This window comes from Microplitis demolitor, chromosome 3 (assembly GCF_026212275.2).
Source record: "Microplitis demolitor isolate Queensland-Clemson2020A chromosome 3, iyMicDemo2.1a, whole genome shotgun sequence".
NCBI classification, from domain to species: domain Eukaryota; kingdom Metazoa; phylum Arthropoda; class Insecta; order Hymenoptera; family Braconidae; genus Microplitis; species Microplitis demolitor.
The window spans coordinates 10151549-10178536 of record NC_068547.1 but is presented as its reverse complement, the minus strand read 5'-3'; the positions used below and the strand labels follow the sequence as shown (position 1 = coordinate 10178536).

The window sequence follows — 26988 nt, the reverse complement described above, 5'->3', positions numbered from 1 at the left end:
AAATAAATGTTTTAGACGTACGATACTTAGAGTCAAATATAGTGAAAGAAACACAAGCAGTACACCTTTTCTTACCTATTGTTAATAGCCAAGGATATATTTATATTAAAAATGTATCAAGATGCTCAAAAAACCTAAGAATTTAAGTTTTTTAATCATTGGGAGTTTATATTTTATTTAATTTTGTTCAAACAAAAAATATGCACATCGTGAAAATTACATATTTTGTCGGAAAAGGTCTCAGCTTTCAGAAAAAAATATCAAATTAGATGTATCAAGCACCGCACAGTCATAAAAATCGTTTTTCCTATTTTAAACGACTTTTAAAGGGTCTTCTGTAACTTAAAATAAAAAATGGATATTTTCGTTGGAAGGCTGAGAATTTTTCCTATGAAAAACTATTATGTGATCATTTTTTTTTTTTAAATTGTTTCCTTCAAAAAAAGTAATGAAAAAGTTGAAAACAAAAATTTTTAAAAAATTCAAAAAATCATAACTTTGAAACTGCTGCATATTAAAGGCTCAAATTTTCAGAGAATTTTTTTTTAAATACATGAAAAGACTCCACAAAGTTTGAATCAAATCGTCGAGGGTCGTCCCATAAAAATAACTTTATTTGGTGGAATTACCCATATATATAAGCATTAACGCACAACTGTTAGGGTCCCTTCCGGATTTCAGGGCTTATACCAGCACTAGTGTTACTAGAGGTGTGATTATAAGCATTTACAAAACTTCATATACTGTCTCTTTCCTTAGTTAGCTGTTGAAAACAAAAATGGTCATTCGATATCTGAAATGGAAGTAGATTTCTGATTATTTGTTTGTTTATTTTAAAGTTTTAACTAGAGAAAATATTGTTTTCACTACATTTCATAAAGTTTCAGTAAGTTTAAAAAAATTTCATGAAATTCTGTCATATTTAACAAAATTTTAAAAAATTTTATCACATAAAATTTAGAGAATTCTATAAAACTTTATAAAGTGACATGAACTTTTATGAAAAAAATTTTTTTTTCATAAAATTTGGTAAAATATCATAAAATTGTATAAAACTTCGAAAAATATAAACTCAGTGACAAGATAATGATTTTCTAAGATTTTATGAAATTCTATGAACTTTTCATCACGCTTCATAAACTTGTATAAAATTATATGAAACTAGTTAAATTCTTGCTACACAAAATATATTAAATCCTATGAAATTTTGTAAAACTCTTCAAAATTATATAGAAAATCAGAATTTTGAATCCAGTACTGAAGAGAATTAATTTATAGAAGTATATAGAGTTTCGTAAAAATTTATAAAATTTAGATTTAGCCCTAGCGATCGAATTTTTTTTTATTGTATGAAGATTTGTACAAAGTTCTGTATAATTTTACATAATTTCCTGAATAGTTATGGAATAGTATAAAGTTCTTTCATATTTCATATAATCTCATAAAACTGCATTGCAGAATGTATAGATTATAAAATTACATGAAGTTTTCAGAAATTTTATAAAATCATTCGTTCTTTTGCGATCTGTAATTTTGTACAATGTTATATAAGTTATATATTTTATTATGAAATTATCAGTTTCTCCAAAATTATATGAAAGTTTTTGAAGTCTTATAAAGTTGTATTAGATTTATCATGAAAGTTTGAAATTCCATATCTCGATAAATAGATCATTTATTCAGATGCGATCACGCCCACAAGCCAGTGCAGTGGATATCAGCAAGAACTTAGAATCAAGAAGATTCACGTTCGAGACAAGTATACAGAGAGAAAATTATAGTAATCGTTCCTAGTACGTTTATGAAATATCATCCCATACCGATATGGTAATGATCACTTGGGATTATGGGATATAGACCCATACTTTCTGGAAAAAGTTCTCATAAGTATGGAAACAATTCTTATCATTATGGTAACAGTTATCATATCACATGTAAAAGAATCATGGTAATGATTACCATACACTCATAGGAATAGTTCCCATAAGCAAATAGGAACCAATCTTATAACCACATTGTAACGGTTCCGAAGTGTATATGGGAATAAACCCTATATATCATAGTAACTATTCCTATAATATTGTGGTAATCGTAACCATAATATTATGGTAATGGTTACTATAATATTATGGTGATCGTTACCATAATATTATGGTAATGGTTACCATAATATTTAGAAATTATAATAAATTTTTTTTTCTTTTTTGGAATAAGCATTATTTTTTTTGTATATTTAATTTTTCGGTTAAACTATATTACAAAAAAATATTGTTTTTGGTCAGATAAAAATTTTTAATTTGTAAATTATAATAATAAATAACTTCATAATAATTTACATTACAAAATTTTAAGTATACAAAATAAAACGCTTATTACAAAAAAAAACTTTATTATAATTTCTAATTATTATGGTAACCATCACCATAATATTATAGTAATCATTACGATAATATTATGGAAATCGTTACTATAATATTATAGTAACCATTACCATGATATTATGGTAACCATTATTCTTCATGTCTCGCACTTTGAGATTACATAGGTAGTTCCACTACTTTCATGTTATTTACCACACATTTAGAGCTTTTTTTTTTATCTAACTGCCTGAACTTGGCCATCTCTATGCCGTTCCGTTGTTATTAATTCATTCATTGTTTTTGTGTCAAATAAACCACACGTAGAGCGTTATTGTGCATCGTTTTTTCGTGATTTTTCTTAATCATGGGACATAAAAAGAAGAGATCGAGAAGCCGTGAGAGATCTAGTGAAAGTACTTCAAAAAGATTAAAACAGGTTGAAGTCAAAATGGATGATATTTTTACGAGTCTTTCATTGCTCAAGGAGGCATTGCTTCCAAAGGAGACTAATGAAGAAGAGACGGAAATAGTTGTTGTGGACCAAGGTGACTTAAATTCTGAAAGTACCTTGAATTCATGAGGATATTTATTTGATTAAGGAAGTCCGAGAGGCTTTGATCATTTTTATTTATGCACGAGATGCATCATAAGCCCGTGAGGCTAGAGATTAATTCCCTTTAAATTATGTTTTTAATTTTTATTTGACAATTTTTTGATTCTGTTTTATCCGAGAGATAAAATAGTTTTTTAATTAAAATAATTTAACTTTTCCTGGAAGGTAAAGCAAAAAATAAAAAAAAAAAAAGAGAGGGAGAGAATCATTTTTCTCAAAATAAATGAATATTGATTGTTTGTAAACATATCAATTAAAAAAAAAAATGAAAAGAGAAGAAAAAATATATTAAATATCTGGATGAGTCATATTAAATTAATTGATTGATTATCCAATTATTTATTTATGTTTTATGGAAGGAATACGTATATGTATAACGTAAGTTTTTTTTGTCTACTTTTGTAGGTGATCCTATACCACCATCTTCCTCATCTACTTCATCTGCTCCAAATGTTTCATCTCTTGATAATTCCAATAATCAGGTTGGAGCTCAAACTCCAGTTGCTTCTGCAAATTCCGATGAAGTTTTAAAGGAGATTAATAATACAACTGTTCAGACGTCAACTGCTCCCGTGGATTCTAGTCCTGAAACTGGTCCTACTCAATCAGACGTTAAGGCAAAGGAACTAGAGGATATTCCTTGGGCTCTTGATGACAGTATGCTTCAAATTATGAGTGATGAACCTTCCGGTAAAGATCCTGAATTGTTTGTACACTCAAGTATAATAAGTCGCTGGAAAAAATACATCTCAGAGGGGCTGCGTAAAGAAGACAAAGAAACATTACTGAAGAAATATCCGAGAGCGGGAAAATTTTCTTTAGAGCTACCAATTTTAAATGAGGAAGTAATTGGAAGCTTAAAAGAATCTGCTATCAAAAGAGACAATTATTTTTGCTGGACACAGAAACTTGCGGGTTCGGCGTTGTCAGCTCTTTCTCCCGTTATTGAGTCCCTTGTTCCTTCAAAAGTTCCTGAAAATGTAAAAATGTTGGGAAATGTTTGGGCGGCATCGAAATTGTTGATTGAGATTCATCGTTCTCAGACAGTTGCGAGGGAAGCTTGTATTTTACCTATTCTCTCTAAGCAATGGGCTACGGCACTGGAGAAGCGTGTTACCGACAGTTATTTGTTTGGAGAGAAATTAGTGGGCAAGTTTAAGGAAGTCAAAGCTATGGGTAAGATGGGTGAGGAAATGAAACCTTCACCAGCCAAAAAGGCTTTCCCATCGCAGTCTTTAAACTACCAGAGCTCGTCGAGTCAACAGAAATCGGGGTCTCAGGCGAGCTACAAGAGTTTTCCATTGAAAAAACCTCCTACTTTCAAGAACCAATTGAAGCAGACATCTTATCCGAAGTCAAATCAGTAGACACAACCGTCTTTGTCCTCAAAATCGTCAGTAGATACTGAAAATGTAAGTTAGTTTGCTGGTCGTTTGAGCCATTTTTGGAAAGTTTGGAAAACAATCACGGATGATAATTTTATTATTCAATGCGTCAGAGGGTATAAAATACCATTCATTTCTATTCCATCACAAAATCAACCACCTTTAAATAAAATTTGGTTGAGACAGGAATCTACATATATTCAGATGAAATTAGATAGACTGCTGATGATTGAAGCAATTATTCCACTTCAACCAGTTGCTGAACAATTTCTTTCACCTTCTTTCCTTATACCTAAATCAGACGGTCAGCAGAGATTTATTCTAAATTTAAAAGGTCTAAATCTTTTTATTCAAACGGAGCATTTTAAGCTCGAAGATCTTAGATCTGCTTGTAATCTTTTGGGACTAGGTTGTTTCATGGGAACTATCGATTTGAAGGATGCCTATTTTTTGATTCCTGTTTGGAAAGGTCATCGAAGATTCCTGAGATTTATTTTTAAGGGACAAATATATGAAGTTGTATGTTTACCTTTTGGTTTATGTTCAAGTCCACAAGTTTTCACTAAGCTTTTAAAGCCAGTGGTTGGTTTTCTCCGTTTAAACGGTTTTTCTTTGGTGATATATCTCGATGATTTTCTTTGTTCAGAAAAATCCTTTCAGGAATGTGTGAAAAACCTTGATGCAACGACTGATCTTCTAGAACGTCTTGGTTTCATTATCAATATGGGCAAATCTAAGCTGGTACCAGATCAAAGATGTCGATATTTGGGTTTTATATTAGATTCTCGTCTGATGACTGTAGAATTACCAGTTGAGAAGAAAGAAATTTTGTAACAGCAGATTAAAGTTTTTCAAATGAAAAAAGCTGTTAAGATTCGTGAATTTGCTAAATTAGTTGGTTCTTTAGTAGCTTGTTGTCCAGCTGTGAAATATAGTTTATTACATTGTCGTTTGTTTGAACGAGAAAAAATTAAAGCGTTGAATAATAATGGTGGTTCTTATGATGCGATCATGAAATTATCAAGTTCAATTCAGAAGGATTGGATTTGGTGGAAGAAGGCTTTGGTAAATCCGTGTAAAAAGATCCGGAAAAATATTTATGACAAAATAATTTTTTCTGATGCTTCTTTATCCGGTTTATGGAATCAAGGAGAAAGGATTCTTCATATTAACCATTTGGAGTTGAAGGCGGCCTTACTGGCATTAAAATGCTTTGCTTCAGATTTACAGGATTCAAATATTTTATTAAGGGTAGATAACACGACGACCATGGCTTATGTTAATCGGATGGGCGGTGTTCGTTATGTAGGGTTGCATGAATTAGCGAGAGAGTCATGGGATTGGTGTGAGGAACGTCAGCTTTGGGTCCACGCTTCATACATACCTTAAGAAGAAAATATTGAGGCAGATTATTCTTCCAGAATTGATAATTCCGATACTGAGTGGGAGTTAGCTGAATATGCATTTAATAAGATCGCTGGTATTTTTAAGGGCCTGGAAATTGATTTGTTTGCTTCAAGAATTAACAGGAAAGATCCAATTTATTGTTCATGGAAGCGGGATCCGGACGCTTGGGCTTTTGATGCGTTCATTCTCTCTGCTGGAGTGGCTGGTTTTTCTACGTCTTTCCCCCCTTTTCGATGGTTGCGAAAACTATTAAAAAAATTAGAGACGATAAAGCTGAAGGTATTCTAGTAATATCATACTGGCCAACCCAAAATTGGTTTCCGGCTTTCCAAAGCTTGGCATCGAGTCATTGGATTTGGCTGGAAGCGAGTCCTGATTTACTTGTGTCTCCTTGAAGGTCTCCACGACAGCATCCTCTGGCGTCAAAACGTACCCTGGTTGCCGCAAAGCTATCAACGAGGCGCTTGTAAATAAAGGAACACCGAAACAGCCGATTGACATTCTTCTGGCATCTTTGGTGGAATCCACTCTCACGCAATACAATGGCACACTTAAATTATGGTGGCAGTGGAATATGACAAATAATGGGAACCCATTGGTTGTATCAGTTGAGAAAGTATTAGCAGTTTCTTAACAAAAAGATTTAGTGATGGTGTAGGTCACAGTGCATTAAATTCCACAAGAGCGGGATTGTCACTTATTTCTAGTGATGATATTGCAAACAATCATTTGATTAGCAGATTTATTAAAGGATCCTCCAAAATTAGACCTAGTTTACCAAAATATGAAGAGACTTGGGATGGGGATCCAGTCTTAAATAATTTATCTTCATGGTTTCCGCTGGATGATTTATCTCAGAAAAGGCTTACTGAGAAATTAGTCGTGCTCTTGGCCTTGGGAACTGCACATCGTGTGCAAACTTTATCACTGATTAAGATTTCTAATATTGTTGAATTTGAATCTAGAATCGAGATTAGGATTTCTGACCGGATCAAGACATCGAAACCAGGAAAACGACAACCAGTACTGAAAATTCCTTTTCTCCGCGAAAAACCAGAGCTGTGTATTGCTGGGACGTTAACAAAATATTTTGATATTACGAGAGATAAGCGTGATAGTATTGATAATTTATTTATTTCTTATCGGAGTCCTTGTAAAGCAGTTAAGAGTGAGACAATAAGTCGCTGGATTCGAGCAGCGTTAGTGGATTTGGGTGTTGGTAGAAAGATTATGGTTCACTCAACTAGACATGCGTCAACTTCGAAAGCTTATGAGGGAGGTGTGGCGATTGAAGATATCAAAAAAGTTGCTGGTTGGTCACAGCATTCTAAGGTATTCGCGAAATTCTATCATCAACCCATACAATTAAAAAAGGATAATTTTGCCTCGACAGTTTTATCTATTTCTTCTCAATAATTTAAATATATATATAAAAAAAAAAAAAAAAAAAATAAGTATTCTTTGTTTTTTGTGTTGATTTTAAATAAATAATAATTTATTTCAAATGTTCAGTGATTTCGGTTAATTAATTTATTATTTCTACATTCTGTCAAACAATTGTTAACGATATTAGCTCTAAACAGCTACCTATGTAATCTCGAAGTGCGAAACATGAAGAATAATTGAAGGATCAATCGAGCCCGACGAAGGCGGGCGAAGTTTGATCCCAATTATTCGAGTGTCTCGCACGGGAGATTCCCACCTATTAATACGATTTCTGTCCCACCCGGGAAATGTGAAATAAAAAATTAGCTGTAAACGAATAAATTAATAACAATGGAACGACATAGAGATGGCCAAGTTCAGGCAGTTAAAAAAAAGAAAAAGCTCTAAATGTGTGGTAAATAACATGAAAGTAGTGGAACTACCTATGTAATCCCTCGTGAGAGACACTTGAATAATTGAAATCAAACGAGCCAAAGGCGAGCTCGTTTGATCCTTCAATTATCATAGTTACATAGTAACGATTACCATAATTCCATAGGAACTATTCCGATACCATATAGGAATTATACCTATAATTATCGGCATTACCATAATATATATGGGTGCCGTTCCTATAATCAACATTTCAAAAAACCGGTTACCATGCATTATGGGAACCATTCCTATAATATATTGTAACTGTTACCATAATTTTCTCTCCGTGTAGTCACCGAGAATTGTATATCAATAAAAAACATAATTTATCCGTCGAAGTAATGGCTTCACCCATAAGATCAATATATCAGATTTAGATGAAATTTTTAATTTCCTGCTATGATAGTCGAAGATTTAAAAAAAATTCGGAAAGTTATTGTTTTCACTTCGATCTCCGAAAATCGGGTTTTCATCAGAGATTGACGGTTTGAGGGCCTAGGAAGCTATTCTGACTATTTTTGGAGCAATATCCGACTGTCTGTATGATTGCGCGTGGTGTATGTGTGTGTGTGTGTGTGTGTGTGTGTGTGTGTGTGTGTGTGTGTGTGTGTGTGTGAGTGTAAGTGTGTGTGTGTGTGGATGTAAACCTCTCATACCTTTTTAATAAATGAACTGATCTAGATGGTTCCTGCCACATTCAAAAGATTTCAAAAATTCCAAAAACATTAAAAAATATCTTAACAATAGTATTTATGAGCTAAAGTCGTTCTAGAGTACAAATTTAAGCTAATATGTCATGAGTGATGGTGAACTGAAGCCATTTTGCCTCCAAAAATTCCAGCTTAGTGTCTACGTCAGCTAAACTGGAATGGGTAGACGGCGCGAGTGCATGAGCTACTGGGACCTTAGGCTCATGTTGTCTAGCCATGAGATATGGATGGGTCTAAATGAAAGACCTTGAACGCGAAAAGACTCGAGCGTTGGAGCAAAACGGGGGCAATTATAAAGCGCGCATGAATATACCAGGTGTCTTACAGGCAGACCTATCCTGGTGAGAAAGTAACATAGATGTAGCATTTAACCCTATAAGAATGCCAGAATTTTGCCTAGAAATATTCACAGACGAGTCACTTACAGATTGGGGAGCTTATTGTCATGATCAGAGCACGTATGGATTTTGGAGTAAGACAGACCGAGAGTCTCCTATCAATCATTTAGAATTACTCGCGGCCTTTTTTGGGCTAAAATTTTACGCTAGCGGGAAAAGAAATTGCGACATTCTGCTACGTGTTGACAATACCACAGCAATCGCGTATATCAATCGCATGGGGGGAACGCCATTTGAAGGGCTAAGTAACACCGCAAAATCTATTTGGAGATGGTGCGAGGATAAAAATCTCTGGTTTTTGCCTCTTACATCCAATCCAAACAAAATAAAATTTCAGACCAAGAGTCTAGAAGATTTGAACCTGAAACAGAATATGAGCTTAGTGAAATGGCTTTCAAGAAGATATGTGAGAGGTTCGGAACCCCAGAGGTAGATTTATTTGCTAGTAGAGTAAATTCTAATTTCCGAAGATATACTTCATGGAAAAAAGATCCAGGGGCGATGACAGCGGACGCGTTTACGGTTAAATAGAGTTCGTGGTTCTTCTATGCGTTTCCGCCGTTTACACTGATTCAGAAAATTTTGAAAAAAGTATCTCATAAGGGTGCACGAGGAATCTTGGTTATACCAAACTGGCCTTCCCAGACCTGGTACCCCCAATGCATGAAAATGTTTGAAAATGAACCAATTATTTTTAAACCTAACAAAAATCTTTTGTCTGTATCTGACAGGAGTCCGCATCCGCTGTGGCGACAGATTTTCCTGATGACAGGAATCTTGTCAAACAGGCGTACGCAAAAAAAAAAATTCCAGCGGAGGCATTGAACGTGGCAATGGCATCCTTGAGTGAAACATCCATGCGTCAGTATGAAGTAGGCCTGAAAAAATGGTAGGAATTTTGTCAGGCAACACAGATGGAGAAGTTTAAAGCTCAGATCCCAGATTTATTGAGGTTTTTATCCAGTGAATACGAAAAAGGCACCTCGTATGACTCTATTAATTCTATGAGGTCGGCAGTAGCGTTGCTGTTAGGTCCAGAAGTTGGTCAAGATCCAAGTGTAAAACGATTTTGCAGAGGGGAATCCAGGTTAAGACCGGCACAACCCAAGTACGACGTGACATAGGACCCTACGATCGTCCTAAAACATCTAGGTGCTTGGTTTCCTAACGAAAAACTGTCTTTAGAAAAACTATCTTTGAAGACGGTAACGTTGATGGCACTGACGATGGGGCATAGGATGCAGACCCTGGCTTCAATTGATGTTAGAAACATAAGAGAATTGGAGGATCACTTGGAAATAAAAGTCCCAGCACAGCTAAAAACGTCCAAGCATAATAAGAAACAGCCATCTCTGGTACTTCTGGTTTTCACGGAAGATGTCTTGTTTGTGCAATTAGTGCTATTAAACAATACATAACAAAAACCAAAGAGCTAAGAGGGAACGAGAATATAAACTGTACATATATCGTGGAAGACGCCGTACAAGGTAGTGACATCTCAAACGCTCAGTCGCTGGATTAAGTCTGTCCTGAAAGATAGTGGAGTTGATACAGACATCTTCACGGCCTACACTATTCGCCACACGGCGACTTCATCAGCAAAAAGGTGTGGAGTCAGCATAGATCTCATCAGAAGCACGGCGGGGTAGACTGCAGAGTCCAAAACTTTTGCAAAGTTTTATTATCACGAGATCACTCAAGACAAAAAACAGTTTGTCTAAGCGGTTCTAAATAAAAACTATGATAAAGCAGTTATATGCAGTTTAATAAATAAATAATAAGTAATAAATAAATAAATAAATCAATGATAAAATGTTACACATTTATAATTCTGATATCCTATAACTAGAGTTGCCGTATAGACTATAAACATCTACAGAGTGATTTGAGGAGAAGGCGCGTAATACAATTTAACGATTAAACGAACTTACCTATGCGAAGTTCTATCGTAATTGTATGAAGCGCCTCCTCCGAAAGATCACTCCCACCCTGACCCCAACTATCTTGGTACGGATAGTAAGTCCGAAATATTATACGGCAGCACTTTGAAAATAATGAGGACTAGAACCGAAGTGCCGTGGATATGGACCAACGCGCGTAGGTAAAAAAGTTTGCTTTAAAAGTGTGGTAATATTTGCATGGAGTAGTGGTACTACCGAGTGATCTTTCGGAGGAGGCGCTTCATACAATTACGATAGAACTTCACATAGGTAAGTTTGTTTAATCGTTAAATAAAACCATGCAAAACTATCGACGATTCGGCATTTTAAGACTCGAGTGCAAGAAGCTCAGTAGGATTTGTTACAAAAGTTATGTTGACAACGTGGAGAACCTGATACGTTCCGATATAAATGAATTCTGGAAATTCATGAAGAACAAGAGACGCAGCAATACTGATATACCATTTTCAATATCATGGAACAATATTACAGCAGAGTCAGGTATGGAAATTAGCAATCTATTCGCTATGTATTTTAAAAATACCTACAACTGGGAGCATAAATATTGATAATAGTTATAATAATAACAACAATTATCAAGCCAATCCAGATGTACATAATGTCAATCTGCATGAATTTCAAGCTGCCTTTAACTAAGTATAAAAGCATCTGTTGTCTCTGAATCATAAAAAAGGAGCTGGTCCCGATAAGTTACCGAACGTGTTCTTGAAAAACTGCGTAGTAGGCTTCTACGAGTCGCTTACATACTTATTCAGCAAGTCATTACTTGAAGACCAGTCTGCATTCAATCGGCTCTTGCAAAACACTTTGAAAAGGTAGTGTTGTCTCAATTGACTACCTCTTTTAAGGATGTCATATCTACAAAACAGTATATAGGTTCACAAGTGGAAGGTCTATTACTACCAACTTGTTCTCCTATGCTGACTACATACTCAATGCATTTAATAATGGGAACCAAGTACACGCAATATACATAGATTTCAGTAAAGCCTTTGACAAGGTCAACCACGATGTACTGGTACTAAAATTGAGCAGTTATGGAATCTCCGGCGACGTGCTAAGTTGGCTCTAATCTTACCTCTCTGGTAGGCGACTGCAAGTTAGAGTGCAGAGTCACATATCAAATGAATATTACGTCACTTCAGGAGTTCCTCAGGGATCTCATCTCGGCCCTATCTTGTTCAATGTATTACTGTATGCTGACGATCTCAAGATCTACAGGACAATAACTAGTGTGCAAGACTCTCATATATTACAAAACGACATTAGTGAACTTTTTGACATCCTGCTAAGAAAATTGCAAATTTTCAAAAATTTGGGAAGTTATTATATAACTTTTGAACGGATGAACCGATTCCGATCGGCAAGATGTCATTCGACGCGGCTTGTCAATATCTAAAAGCTGAACAAAATTGAGCTTGTGATGGGATCGGTGTGCGGACCAGTTTTTTTTATTACGATTGTGATTTATCATTATTATTATTACTACTACTACTATTATTATACTATGGACTATTACGATTATTTATGATTTCTTATTACTATTGACTAATTATTTGTGATTTTCTTATTACTATCATTATTACTATTATTATTCTATTGACTACTACTATGAGTATTAATTACTATTTTATGTTAATATTTCTATGACTTATAACTAGTACTATTACGATTACTATGATTACTTTTGTTTGCTTATGTCTAAACCCGAAACTATGGTGCTTACTCTAATTACTATTTGTACTTAAAAACTATTTTTTTTTATATTAACTATGACTACATTAACTACGATTATAACTATTACTACTACTACTTAATTACTACATGTTTAATTATGATCTACTATTTGTGATTCAATTACTATTGATCTCTATTTCTTTTTCAATATACTTTACACTATTACTATAATTATGTGATTTATTATTTACTATGGCTGTGTTATATTATTACTAAGATGTTGTGTGATATTACATTGGTACGAGTGTATAAGTATGAGTATAGGGATATGAGGTAGTAGAACCAGGGCTCGAAGCCCATGTAGAGTGTTGATTTGAATCAAATTTAAATCGCCATATTTAATATTGTCTGTCTCTTTGAAGACCCCCTTTGTTTTCCACCCTGGACTCCGGTGAGCAGTACCCGAGCCAAAAGGGGTAGGTTGTGTTTCTAATTTGCTTATTAAAAGTTACTACGATATTTCAGTGAACCAATTTCATTTGCATTAATTTAAAGTAATATTTATCTATTAATACTGGCTAATTATTAAATTCAGATTCTTATCAATTTACTGGTTCATATTTTCTGTTTAAGTGTGGTTCATTTTTTTGAATTATCAATTAATTAATAACTTTTAATTGGCAACTGAAAGTAACCCCAGTTTTACCCGTTACAAGCTTGATCGGTAAGGCTCGTTCAGAGATATTCCAAAAATTAACTTTTTTCAAAAATTTTTTTTTCCAATAACTTGTAATGTGCTCGATGGATTGATTCCAAGATCAACTGGGCTCTAAATCTTCATAAGCCGCATCGAATGCCACCCCAATCATCAAAATCGGTTCATTCGTTCAAGAGAAACCGTTATCGAAAGAATTAAATAAAAATTTTTTTTAGTATTTTCGAAATTTCTCAAAAACAATTTGATAAATCAATTTCAAAATCTGATCAGCTAGACTGATTTTTTTTTGTACTAGAGAAACGAGCTAGACCAGAATATCAAAAAATGTGCCGTGATGTCGTTTCTGCGCTCTCCAACTAAGGACCCCACTAACTATTATTTGAGGATCGAAGTTATCCATGAAGTCGATAATATCGAGGATCTTGGCATCATCATAGACAACAAACTGACTTTCACATCACATGCAGACAAAATAACTCGCCAGGCCTACAAAATACTTGGACTGGTGACGCAGACCAATAAGGAGTTCAGCAATGCCCAATCCCGGATTTGTCTCTTCTCAGCTCTAATACTGCCCATTTTAGAATATGGAACAGTAATATGGTCTTCATTTACAGATACCTTAATCAACAGGGTTGAAAAGGTTCAACACGTTCTGTATATCCTTACTATTTTTCAATCCTAGGATGAGTGTAGGATCTACAACAGAGGATGTACGAAGAGAATATGGGATAAATAGGCTTATTGATTAACGGAAGGCTGGATATCTGATCTTTTTTTATAAAACCTTTAACGATCTCATTGATACACTGGGCATCTACAATACCTTCAAGTTTGTTTCCAACGATCAAAAGCTCGGGCATAACTGGTTTTCAAAAACCACCAACTCAAGTTGTAATTATGTCATAAATGGACCAAGCAACAGAATATCCAACTTAGTGAACTCCCTGTATGACTCAGTGAACTTTTTTGGTGCACCTACCAAGCTTTTCGCTCCAATCTCGAAAAACACATCTTGCAATAATATTAATAAAACTGTTAGTTTTTACTAGGCATCACTAAATGAGAATTTATTTTTGTGCAATTTTCGAGCTAGAATTTTCAGATTTTAAAAAATTATAATTTATAATTTACAATTTAAGGAGTATCCAAATTGATGTATCATGCCGATTGGCGTTTAAAAAAATAAATAAATAAAAATAATTAAAATACGCATATATTCGTGATTCTAAAAATTTTTAAATCATTGCTTCGCAAAAATATCGGTTATAAAAGCTTTCGATTGTTGTATGTCTGCTATATTCACACTTGGTATAAACACAGAAAATTCTTATAGGATCACAGTGATTCGACAATAAAAACGAAAAATTCGACCTAAATTAGTAAAAGTTGTCGAGAATACTGAAATCAGCACAAGCAAAAATTTAGAAAATTTGAAAATGTCGAGTTATTCATAAAATACAATAATTCTCAGTGTATTGTGTAATTAACTGGTAATCATAATTAAAATAGTAAACAGCAAGCATTGATAATAAGGCTATGCAGACATATGATCGCAGGATAGAGACACGGTCGTCTCACGTTGTCGCGTTTACACACATGTATACATATGTTTAAAGGTGTACTTAGTGCAAAACACTAAATGTAGGAATTAATATAGATTTTGAGTTGTATTTTGTATTTTATTTTTTTTTTAACTTCCTGCTGAGAAAATTAACGATTTCCAAAAAATTCGGGAAGTTATCGTTTTCGCCCCAATTTGCGAAAATCGAAATTTCATCAGATGTCGACATTTTAAGGTCCTAGAAAGCTATTCTGACTATTTTCAGAATGATGCCCAAGTGTCCGCGCGCGCGCGCGCGCGCGTGTGTGTGTGTGTGTGTGTGTGTGTGTGTGTGTGTGTGTGTGTGTGTGTGTGTGTGAACGCTCTATAACTTTTTAACTAATAAACTAATCAACTTTTCTGAAAATTTCAGATCATTTGATCAAGTAGACTCTGAAATATTTGCGAATTATAAAAAAAAAAAATCTAGGCGTCGGTTGGCCCTGCGGGCCAGCCCCAAAACAGTAGTGCGCATGTATTTTCGAGCCCTTCGAGCTCGAAAATGCTATTACGTGCAATTGTTTTTTTATTATCTTATCAAGCTCTAATAAGTTACGTTTCATGCTGAAGTTTGAAAATTTAAGAATCAAAAATCATTAATAAAGAAACGGTTTTTAAAATTTAATTTCCGATTATGTTCAAGAAAATCAATGTATTGAGGCAGAAGTCAATGTCAGGGATCAAAATCAAGATTTAAATAAGTTTTGAGTTATGTCACAAACAATGAAATATGAAATATCGAGAAAAATATTAAAAATTGCGATTTTTCAATTTTCTTGTTGACAATAGGATTTAAACTAGAAAACAAGTTAGATAATATTATATAATGATCAAAAATATCATGAAAAGGAAAAGTTGGAATGATTTTACACATAGACGTATTTTAGTACATTATATTATAATTTATCCGGAAAAAATAGCATAAAATGTTATTTTTTTAATTTTTCAACGCCGATATTTTTTGAACTAATCAACCGATTTTGACGTTTAAGGTGGCAATCGCAGGTTTCATCAAATTCTAGAGCTGATTAAAATTTGAAATCGATCGGTTAAGCTGTTTTAAAGATATTCGGAAAAACACGTTTTTGACCATTTATTTCTCCAACGATATCTCGCGAACGAAAAAATCGATTTTGATGGCTAAGGCGGCAATCGACGCATTTTATCAAATTCTAGAGCTGATTAGATTTTGAAGTTGATCGTTCAAGTCGTTTCTGAGAAATCACTAAAAAACTAAAAAAAAAAATTTTCTTTTTTTTTCGTAATTCGCAAATATTTTCGAGTCTACTTGATCAAATGATCTGAAATTTCCAGGAAAGTTGATGGTCAACAAGCTCTTTTGATTGCCACCTCAACCATGCAAATCGATTTATTAGTTAAAAAGTTACAACGAGTTTACATACATACACACACACACACACACACTCGGACATCATTCTGAAAATAGCCAGAATAGTTTGCTAGGACCTCAAAACGTTGGCATCTGATGAAAACTCAATTTTTGAAAATCAGAGTGAAAACAATAACTTCCTGAATTTTTGAAAATTAATAATTTTCTTAACGGGAAGTCAAAAATTTATTTTTTTTTTAGTTTTTTTTTTATTTCTCTGAAACGGCTCGAACAATCGACTTCAAAATCTAATCAGCTCAGAACTTGATAGAACGCGTCGATCGCCGCCACAATCATCTCAATCGGTTAATGTGTTCGAGAGATATCGTTAGAGAAAGAAATGGTAAAAAAAGGTTTTTTTTGAATAAATAAAAATGTAATGTACTAAAATGTGTCTGAAATCATACCAACTCGTCCTCTTTATAGTATTTTTCGATCAACGTATAATGTCATCTAACTTGTTTTTAAAAGGCATACAAAAGTATTTTCAAGCTCGAAGGTGTATTCACAACAATATTTTTGAACTTTAAGAGCTCTAAAATAGCGGGAAGTTTTGGGGCTGGCTCGCAGGGTCAACCAATAGACCGATTTTTTTACGATATTTTTGAAATAATTTTTAATCCGAAAAGTTTTTGTTAAAATTACGATGTTAAATAGTAAAAAATTTAACCTACATAGTAAATTTTAAAATACGACATTTAAAAATTGATGCTAACGTAAGTATAGCCCACGAATACGATGTTAGCATCGTAAATTTTAGTGGAATTTTATGTCCGTATACTCAGTAAAAAGTAAAAATAAAACAGTTGACAAAGAAATTGGCTGCAGAATTAAAATGGAGCCATCAATTTTGGTCGTAATATATTTATTTAAGAAAAAAAAATAAAAATTTAAAAAATGGTGGAAAATCTAAGAGTGCACACTTCAATCGTTCATTTTATTTTTAATCATCATTTTTTTCATTATTATTTCATAATATTAATTAATTTTTCTGTTTAATATTAATTTTAATTCAACTTTTAAATTATTAATTTATTTTTTTATTTCAAATTTTTTATTCATTTTTTCGTTAAATATCCCGCCTTTTTGTTTAGATGTCGCTCTTTTTTTTCAATACTACTGCCACGTTAGTATTGCTGCCAGTAGTTGATGGAGAAAAAATGAAAAATATAATAACAACAGAAAAAATAGAAATAGCAGCTAAATTTTTCATAAATAATAAGTTTTTCCGTCTTTTATTGATTACACTCAATTCCTGATTAGAAAGTACGATTGGAGATGATTAAAAACGATAAAAAATTTAATCGTCTTTAATACTTATAAAAATTTATAATATTCATGAATCGTTTCTAATCATCATGCGGGACCAGAAATAGTAATATTATTTTACGATTAAAGACGATTCATGAGAATTTTAATCGTCTTTAATAGTAAAATAATATTAAAATATCTGATCCAGTATGAAGGTTGAAAATGATTTATGACGATTTAAAACGATTCAAAATTTGATTGTTTTTAATCCTCATGGATCATCAATTGACGATTCATGATGATTTAAAACGATCAAAATATTTTTAATCATCATTAATCGTATTTTGTTATCAAGGAACGAAAAAGATTCAGATAGTGCTTTTCAAAAGAGTTCTTGTGATAAAAAATATAAAGATAATAGAAAAAAAAATAATAAGTCGATAAGTCGTGTTTGTTTTAATGTTGTGATTTTCCGAGTCTGAACACTACATTCAGAAAATTAAGTAATTGGGTTTATTAGGCTTGATGTAATAATAATTTAATAAACACATGCCAGGACTGGTTGGTGGTTGGAAAGTTGGAAAAATACGCATATTAAAAAATATAACAATATTTTTATTTGTCACAGCACATAATATCACTGGGTTACAAAATTAAATCGTTGATTTAATTTATTAATACTATTAATTGTTTGATCTCATGAATGCGTAATTAATTGAATACAAATTATAGAATTGAACTCGAGTAAGTAATTGAAATAATTAATTGAATCTATTTGAACACTGAGTTGATTGCGAAAATGCCATGAGGATAAGTAACATGAATTCAGAGGTTACCAAGCGAATTTAATAATTGAACACTTTTAATCATTATCATTTTTAATTAGCACTACATGCATAAATATTTGAGTTCATTGAATTCTGATATTAGTTATCATTTAATTTAATTTAATTTAATGAGATCGTAATAAATTACACTAAATTGAATTTATTTGTTGAACACGTGGTGGCATGATTGCGGAGGATACCGAGCGAGAATCAACTTTTAGTTGAATTAAAATATTGAGCATATTGATGATTAACAAATTATAATATTGAGTCTTTTATATTTATGAGCACTTGATATCATTATTTATTAAATAAAAAAGCACCTGTAATTGTTTCCGTCGAAGTAACTTCTTCAGAAACGTGGTCGTTGATCACTTGAACTCTTGAGTTTTGAGATAATTTTGTTTTAAGTTCTGGTGCCCAAAATTATAAAAATAATCATATTTTTAATGAGCTTGATGATTGCTGAATTCATTTTGATTATTATTTCAATTTATTACTTGAAGATGTGCACGATATAATACGATTAAATAAAACACGTGTTTTTACTTGAATATACGTTGCGAAAAAATGGCGGCCTTCTCGACACGAGGCAGGAAAAGGTAGATGCGCATGTGCCGCACTGCACATGACCAAGTGTAAATTTTATAGCCACGAGGCCCTAGTAAGTGCTGCCTCTATCTGCCGGAAGTGCAACTATATTTGAAATTAAATATAGTGCGATTACCCAACAATGCTAAATTTTTAATTCCAATTATCTGGAATGATTAATATTAATTAATTATAGTTAACACATAGGATTGTTACAATTATCATAAATATGGTAAATATTACAATCTAGATGATTTATACAATCATCTAGATAATAGTTACTACTATCTGATTTCTTACCATACCTAGATGGTAACTCCTATTATTTAATTTTCTGAGTGTACATTGACGCATTGGGGAGCTTCGGACTAAATCGTTATTGTTTTACTTAAACGTATTATGAATCAACTGAATACTATATTAAAAAATGTTTTATAAAAAATTTTCTTCAAACTCGTACAGACTTTTAATAACTTTGGTGTACTATAAAGAAGGTAGAAAGGATTCAAAGTCAGTGAAAGGGCCGAAAGCGAAAGAGTGATAGTAAAGCACACGCTTTTCGCGATTGAGGAGTGCAAAAAAACAAAAGTAAAATTCAAAAAAGGTTGAATTTTTCATGGATCTGAAGTGCATAAAAAACAACTACATATTTTCGGGTACTTTTTAACTTTCTTTGAGTAAATTATTCCTTGATCCAATTTTTTTTCAATTAAAATAAATTAAATAAAAAAATAAATGAATAATACAAAATACATTAAAACGATTTTAATAAATTATTGTGATTTACAGAAATGATATAATATTATTATCTTGTATCATTTGTCTATTACATGACGTTCTATAATGATAGAATATTCCTCTCAAATCAAACTTACTCAGCGAGTCTTACAAAAAATACAGTGTATGTCATGTGTGCGATAGGAGGGACACTTGTCAAGCGTGGTTGCTTGAATCGCTTCTGTTTATACTACATTCAAATGAGTACTTAGGCTGTACGATATACTATTTTTTTGGAATCCTTTTTAATAACAGTCCGTAGAAAAAACTTAAAAAATATCAGTTTCATTTATAAGAGTGTGCACTTGACGGTGGTATATTTTTCAAAGCCTGAAAGTGCAGTATAAAATTAGTAGAAATCACTTTCAGTGCGTGTATTAAATGTTTTTAAGAGAGTAAAAATGAAGCACACTCAATTTTTTCGTGTTTAAAGCGTGCACAAAATTATATGCAAAATTATATAACTTTATCGATCAACGTTAGAAGATTATATCGTTGAAAAGCTCTTTTAAATTAGAAAGTTATATGAATTTTTTTTTTTAATATTTCATTTAAAATGAATTGCAGAAAAGAAAAATTGTAAGGATTATTTTTATAATATTTATAGAAGTTATATAGAATGTTAATGCATTACGCGATAGAATCATATTCAAAACCAAATGTATTCATTTATTTACTTAAAAAAATACCTAAAGAAGTTGCTTGGTAATATTCAATTATCGCACTTTTTCTTTTTTTTAACATTTATAACTGTAACTTTATACATCGTCTTCATTAAAACTCATTTATATCAACCGACTGTCCAGAAAATGCAAAAGCTTTTTATGCTGACGTATTTCATTTTCATATATAAAGGTAATGATGTATAGAAATACTTCATATTTGAATTCAGTATACACATACAAGTATGTATAATAGTAATTCTCTATTATGTTTCATTTACTGCAACGCTTTTAATTATTTTTAAAACATCGAAATTACACTAAAGAAAAATTCAATGCCTATTTTTTATGGTAATTTTATGCCTTATCTTCTTTAGGTTAATATAAATTTCGATGACACTTTTCATAGGAGTTAACATCTTTTCATCTAGTTTATAATTAAGTCTAATGTCATTTCCATTCATTTTGGATAAAAATTTCAATTTCATTAAAATAAAAATAAAAATTAACTTTTTGTAGGTCAGAGAAATTATTTTATCAATTACTAAAAGTTATCCAAAAAAAAAAAAATAAAAAGTTCAAAAAATCTTATGTTCGGAATTACTTGAAACGTACTATACCGATCAAGCTTAATTTTTCTCAGCACTTAGGAATTAATAATTCGCTTCGAATGCCTTTTTCAAGTTCTAAATCGGTTCATCTGTTCAAAAGTTATAGGTTCGCTTGAAAATAGTCGGGATCGCTTCTTAGAACCTTAAAACGTCGAGATCTGTTTAAAACTCGGTTTTCAAAAATCGAACCAAACCAAGAACTTCACTTTTTTTTATAAATTTTTTTTTTTTTTCTTCGCGGAAAGTTAAAAGAGTTTCGATTCGCACCATTATTAAAGAAGTTATGAGCGAAAAACTAAAAAAAGAATGATTTTTTAACGGCCCAGATAGCAAAATGACGTCTTGATGAGTTCTGAATGAGTTCCTATTTATGATTTGAACGTCTCATCAACATCTTAAAGAAGTCTTTAAGAAGTTCCCAAGATGTCGAATGAGCCAACTAACGAACTCAGTAAGACGTCTTTCAAAAGAGTTCTTTTTTCTGACTTCGTAAATAAGCCTTCAATATGAATTTACTATGACGTCTTTAAGGAGCTCCTAAATTTGACTTCATAAAGAAGTTAAGAAAAGATTACATTTAGACGACAAAAAAATGACGTCTTATTTATGGAGTCTTCAAGAACTCTTAATTAAGACACCATCATCTTAAAAATGACACCTTTAAGAAGTCAACATAAGACTTCTTGAGGACTCTTTAAAAAAGACGTCGTAATGCATTCATTCCAACTTGAATGCTGTCTGGGGGGTCATCGGAAAATCCCAAAATTTCCCCAAAGAATTTTTTGATTGATACGAAGACGAAATATCAAAAAATGAAGGGAATCAATAATTGAAATTTTTCAAACTGTCCGATATGACATGGAGTGCTCCATATATCTCATTGTGCTGAAAGTTATACTTATAGTATTATATAAAAAACATTTTGCCTTAAATTAATCTGTTGTTTATCTTAATCCCTATAATATAAAAGACATGAAAACTATGTGAAGTCAAACTAGTCGTAAAGTGATTGGTAAAAGGACTCAAAACAGCCTAAAAGTATACACTATTGACACAGGAATATACATTAAAATGAATATATATGAAAAACGAGACTCGCACGCTAGTTCACATATAAAAACAGAAATTTGCATATTCAATTGTTTTTTCTGATGGAATGCTTGCTAAGATAGAAAACACTAAAATATAATCATTATGTTTAATTCTAAGGGAATACTTATATTGAGATTCATATATTTTTACAATATTAGCCCACTTATTTATTAAATAGTTGTAATAATTTAATTACCAGTTTATTTCTTAATTTTCGTTTAATAAAATATGACTATAAAATATAATTTAATTATCATTACTCAAAGGTATAAAACAAATTATAGTTGTTATGCATTTTTTTATAAAACGTTGTTGTAAACTAATTAATTAACCTCCGAGTAAATGCATAAAAGTTAATTGTGAAGTAGGTTTAAAAATCAATTAAATTGATACGAAAATAAAATTACACTGCTCTTTTATTTGCGTGAAAAATCAGAACACGTAGTTCAGGTATTAAAAAAAAATCATTATAATATCACTCATTTAAAGACTCATTTAAATAATTGGAAAAGTTTGTGGTAAATATGAGGCAATTCTAGCATAAAAGTATGGTTTTTAATAGTATAATACATGTTTTTATTAATCATTTTATCAAATTAATTAAAAATATTATTAACTTAATGTCATGTAAATAATTGTCTATTGTATATATAAATATATAAGAAATTAAATATCGACAAATCGGATACGTGTAAAATATGAGGAATTTAATTAGTGAATTCCCAGTAGCCGTGAGAATCAATAGGGTCACAAAACTTTTCCAATAGATAGTAAGGTGAGCCACAATGAAGCTTAATTCAGTTGAATACGATTATGAAACTCCAAGACTGATCACATTGAACTAAACTGTTGTGCAAGTATTATATAAACTGTAAAGAGTTTGAGTCTAATGCAGTTTATGCGGTAAATTACAATTTTGCAAACGGTAACGTAGTAATAGCGCCGCACGTATATTGGATTGTGTATATTTAATAATGTTTGAACACTGCGTATGGAGAATAATTTTATATCGTTAATAATTTGCTGGAGTAAGTAACGTAACAATTAATGTCGCTAAAGTGATTCACATTTGACTACTTTATTTACATCATGAAACCTTTCACAAAGCGCGTTTCCTAATATTTATTAAGTTGAATAGTAAAAATTATAGGTACATTATAATTTTTATTTCGTCGCTAGTAAATTTTATCTTGAATGCAGTTATTTTTATAATCAACATAAATTGTCGGTCTTAATAATATTAAGAAATCATAATTTTCATTAACGTTTAACGATTACTTTTTCGGATTGAAATTTTTGTTCCAAACTTCGTAAAAAGTCTTTTATTTTTTTCTCCGTGTAGTTTGTATTTAGGCATACATAAAAACATCGTAAGTGCTGCATTTTTATATAAATAATAACTAAGTTCTATCAATGTTTGGTGATTGACAATTAATGATTAAACAAAAAAAAAAAAAGTTTTTAGTAAAACCATATTTCAAATATTTTATTATCTGTAACTGAACAATACAATTTTTATATCACTATTGCTTAATAGTAAATGAAGTTGGGTTATTAAAACAGATTCTCTCAACTGTAAATTTATATTGCTAGCGTTTTAACACATTTTATTTCTCTTACTTTTGTTAACATCACAGCCGCATGATAATGTCAAGAGACATGTCATATATTTTGTTCGTCTCAACCTCAGTCTGAAATGAATGATTAAACATTGAGATGAGTACATGAATAAGTATATGTGTACACAATGATGATCTGCTCGAAAATTAGCGATTTAGTTGCCAAAAATCGTATGAGAATCAGGTCAATTTACTGGTGAGATGAACTAGATAGGTTATGTGACAAAGTGTGTTGTTTGTATGAATGTAGCTTGAAGTATTAATATCATACGTCAGGTTAACTCGTGTGCGAGTGGCGGTATGTAAAAGTTGTTCTCGATTCAAATGAGAACGCGTCTCCGGAGAATTGCGACGCTTTAAAAACGATAATGAGTTTTTAAATATGCGGCGCTTGCTTCCATTTCTCACTCTTAACTATCAGTAAAACTTTATCATTTTTTGACAAAACATGTAAATGATAAAGAAAATATTAAATACAGAGATACTGTGTCACATACAGTTTTATTTCTTACGAATCACATATTCTGTTCATAATCCCAAATATTTTTTAATAAATTATTCCTGCGTAGATTATTTATTCTACTAATGATCATCGTACTAATTTCCGAGATTTTTTACATAGTTTTGACGATTAATGTACTTAACATATTTATTTTAAATTATATGGAATATCTAATCAGATCATAAAGTCAAGTGATACTGTAACTTGGAGTTTTTAAAAAATAATATTAATATAGTCTGATGAATAGAAAAATTAATTTATCTCCTATTTTTCTTTTTGATATGTGCACAGAGAAAAGTACATGGTTGTGGTAACTATAAAGGGATGAGTATAAAAATATAGTAATCTTAACTTACATTCATAGGATCTTGTACTATATCATAGTACCCGAACCTATTTGAAAGTAGTAGTATTAGCTGAGTACTACTAACATTTTTTGTTTTTTTATGATAACTTTGTAATATTATTCCTCAGAACTTATACCCCAACAATAATAATCACAATACTTTTTTAGTTCATCCCTACAAATAAAGAATGTACCAGTGACTATTTTAGATTGTTTACCATCCAATAGCTCCTGTAACTATTTTAATAGTCAGCGCAACTACTCTAACAATGTAGTCACTGTACTTTACTGGGCATAAATAATTTCTCCAAATACTAATAGGTAGATCGATTGAACTGTGATACATTACTTTAATAAACATTAAAATGATGATTAAGGTAGTTGGGTCGTGCAATCAAAAATTCAAGAAATCTTCCAAGCTTTGAATATAAGTACTTAAATGTATAATACAAACGCTGTTAAAATTTAGAGACGATTCACCGTGTCTAAAAAATGATATTAGCAATTAAATTTTATGTTTTTTGTACATGTAGCATGAGAGAAGCGTGAGAAAATGAGAAATTTTTTAGTTTTTCTCCATGACGGACTTTTACCGTTTTAACGAAAAATTAATATAATGAGAAAAAATATATTTAGAGCATTTAAAATAAAAATTAGAATTATTTACTGCGTAGTTTGTAAAAAAAATTATGTACTTAATCGATATTTTCATTTCACTCTGATTTAAAAAAGGGATTTAAAACGATTTGCAATGTTAAATTCCCATAAGAAGAACGATTCAAAAGTATTCAAGGTATTCAAAAGTATTAAAAAGTATTTAAAATTTTTTATTTCGAATCGTTTTAAATCCCTTTTTTTAATCAGGGCAGTTAGTGGCATACGTGCGCGTATGTTATAGATAAAAATATCGATCGAAGGGAGAGTAAGTCGATATAGTGGGGATAAAAATCAATATTTTTATCCAGCCACGTGGTGCACTAAATTAATTATTATTTTATTATTTGAAAGAAATAGTAATGATTATGTTTATGTTTATAGATAGGAAATGTTATTCAATTTATTATTATAATATAACTCAGGTCGTGTGACAAGTTTATATGTTTTATTTTAATTGATAATTTCGGGTCCGAGGTCATGAGAGGGGATAACACGTGAGTGATTACCCTCCCTCGAAAAAATCAATGAAAGATATAAGGAGAGAGGACCGGGATTTTGTGAAGGTAAGACGTGTTGTTGTCCGTGATTATTTTTGAGTAAATTGTTCTGGCCCAGTTGCCGTAATTTTGTAATATTAAATAGTTAAAGTTTGTTTAATTTGAATAATTAGTATTTTATTATACTAAGTCAAAAGTATAGTTTGAGTATTGTTATGGTTAAATAGATCCAGAAGTAATTTTTATCAATGCCGGTAAGTCAATTGTATCATCATTTGTTGCATCGGCTATCGCTGGTCCTTCAGTAGAGTTGATCGCGGTATTTGTTTCATAAATAATTGAACCTGAGTTATTGTTATAATAAGTTGAATATATTCGGCGTCCGTCACGGCATTTGGGTGCATATGTACTAAGACGCGTCGAGTAAATTCCTTAGAAGATTAGACAAGGATAGTAGCGTATGTAGCTCCTTGTCTTACAACAGTACTTAAAATATTATTTCTCTGGGTAAAATTTATTTTATAATTTAATGGTATGCAACCCAGTGTTGCCAAATATCTATTGAGTACCTGCGTCTTTCTCTCCCCAGAGTAAATAATATAAAATAAAGAAAAAGATTATTATTATTATTTAATAAAATTTTATTATAAATAATTAATTATACTAATTATCTTGGGTAAAAATTTGTAATTTGTAATTTGGTCTCCAGTGGATAATTTAATAATATTATTTGAATTGAATTGATTATTATTGTAACCATTTGTTGAGTTTATTTAAATATATTTTGGTTTGAATAATTTAGTAAAAGGAACCCAGTGATAGCCAATATTTATTTGTTTGTTTCCAGGATATATTTAGTAGTAATTATTCTTTATTATTATTTTTATTCATTATATATTTGTTTGGTTGTCATTCCGCTTGGTGCATACATTCTCGCTCAAGATTTTATCCCATGATCTCTCCCCTGATCGTTATTGGTTTTGTCCGTTTTGTAAAAACGGGCTGGCGCCCTCGTGCACTAACCCAGCTTGAGGAGCTGGTCCAGGCACACCTTTAGTTTGTTTATAATTATTTATTATTTTTAGTAATAATTATTATTGTTATTTATAATTTTTTTAATACACTTGGGTGACCACATACGACTCCGGGTTTGTTTCACGTCTCCGTCGTGAAAATAAAAACGGTTTACGTTATAAGTGGATAAATAATTATATATGTTTCATTAATAGTTATCAATAAAATGCAACGATTTATTGTTGCACTTGTAGACTATTATGGATTTTTATCTTATTCAGTACTTTTTTCTTGATGAATTTTCTCTTATAACGTAATTGGTCTCCCACTCAGTTTTTTATTTAAATAACCACCAAAATAATTTTACCGAATGTTTACATTGAGATCATGTGTATAGACTATGAGTGAGTCTCAGCTGTATAAGGCGAGTAAGAGAATAAATATGCGACGTTGTCAGATT

General features: G+C 31.5%; 2 protein-coding genes across 4 annotated transcripts in view; one reads left to right on the top strand and one right to left on the bottom strand.

Annotated features, from left to right (window-relative positions):
• The window catches only part of LOC103568949 (uncharacterized), a 224059-nt gene that overhangs the window by 172253 nt on the left and 24818 nt on the right, over positions 1–26988 (bottom strand). The gene's annotated exons all lie outside the window — the stretch shown is intronic.
• Positions 25571–26988, top strand: part of LOC103573709 (dual specificity calcium/calmodulin-dependent 3',5'-cyclic nucleotide phosphodiesterase 1) — a 139295-nt gene continuing 137877 nt past the window's right edge. For all 3 annotated transcript variants that reach the window (XM_053737318.1, XM_053737319.1, XM_014440558.1), the window contains exon 1: positions 25571–25768. The gene's annotated coding sequence lies outside the window, so the exon portion shown is untranslated. The remainder of the gene's footprint in view (positions 25769–26988) is intronic.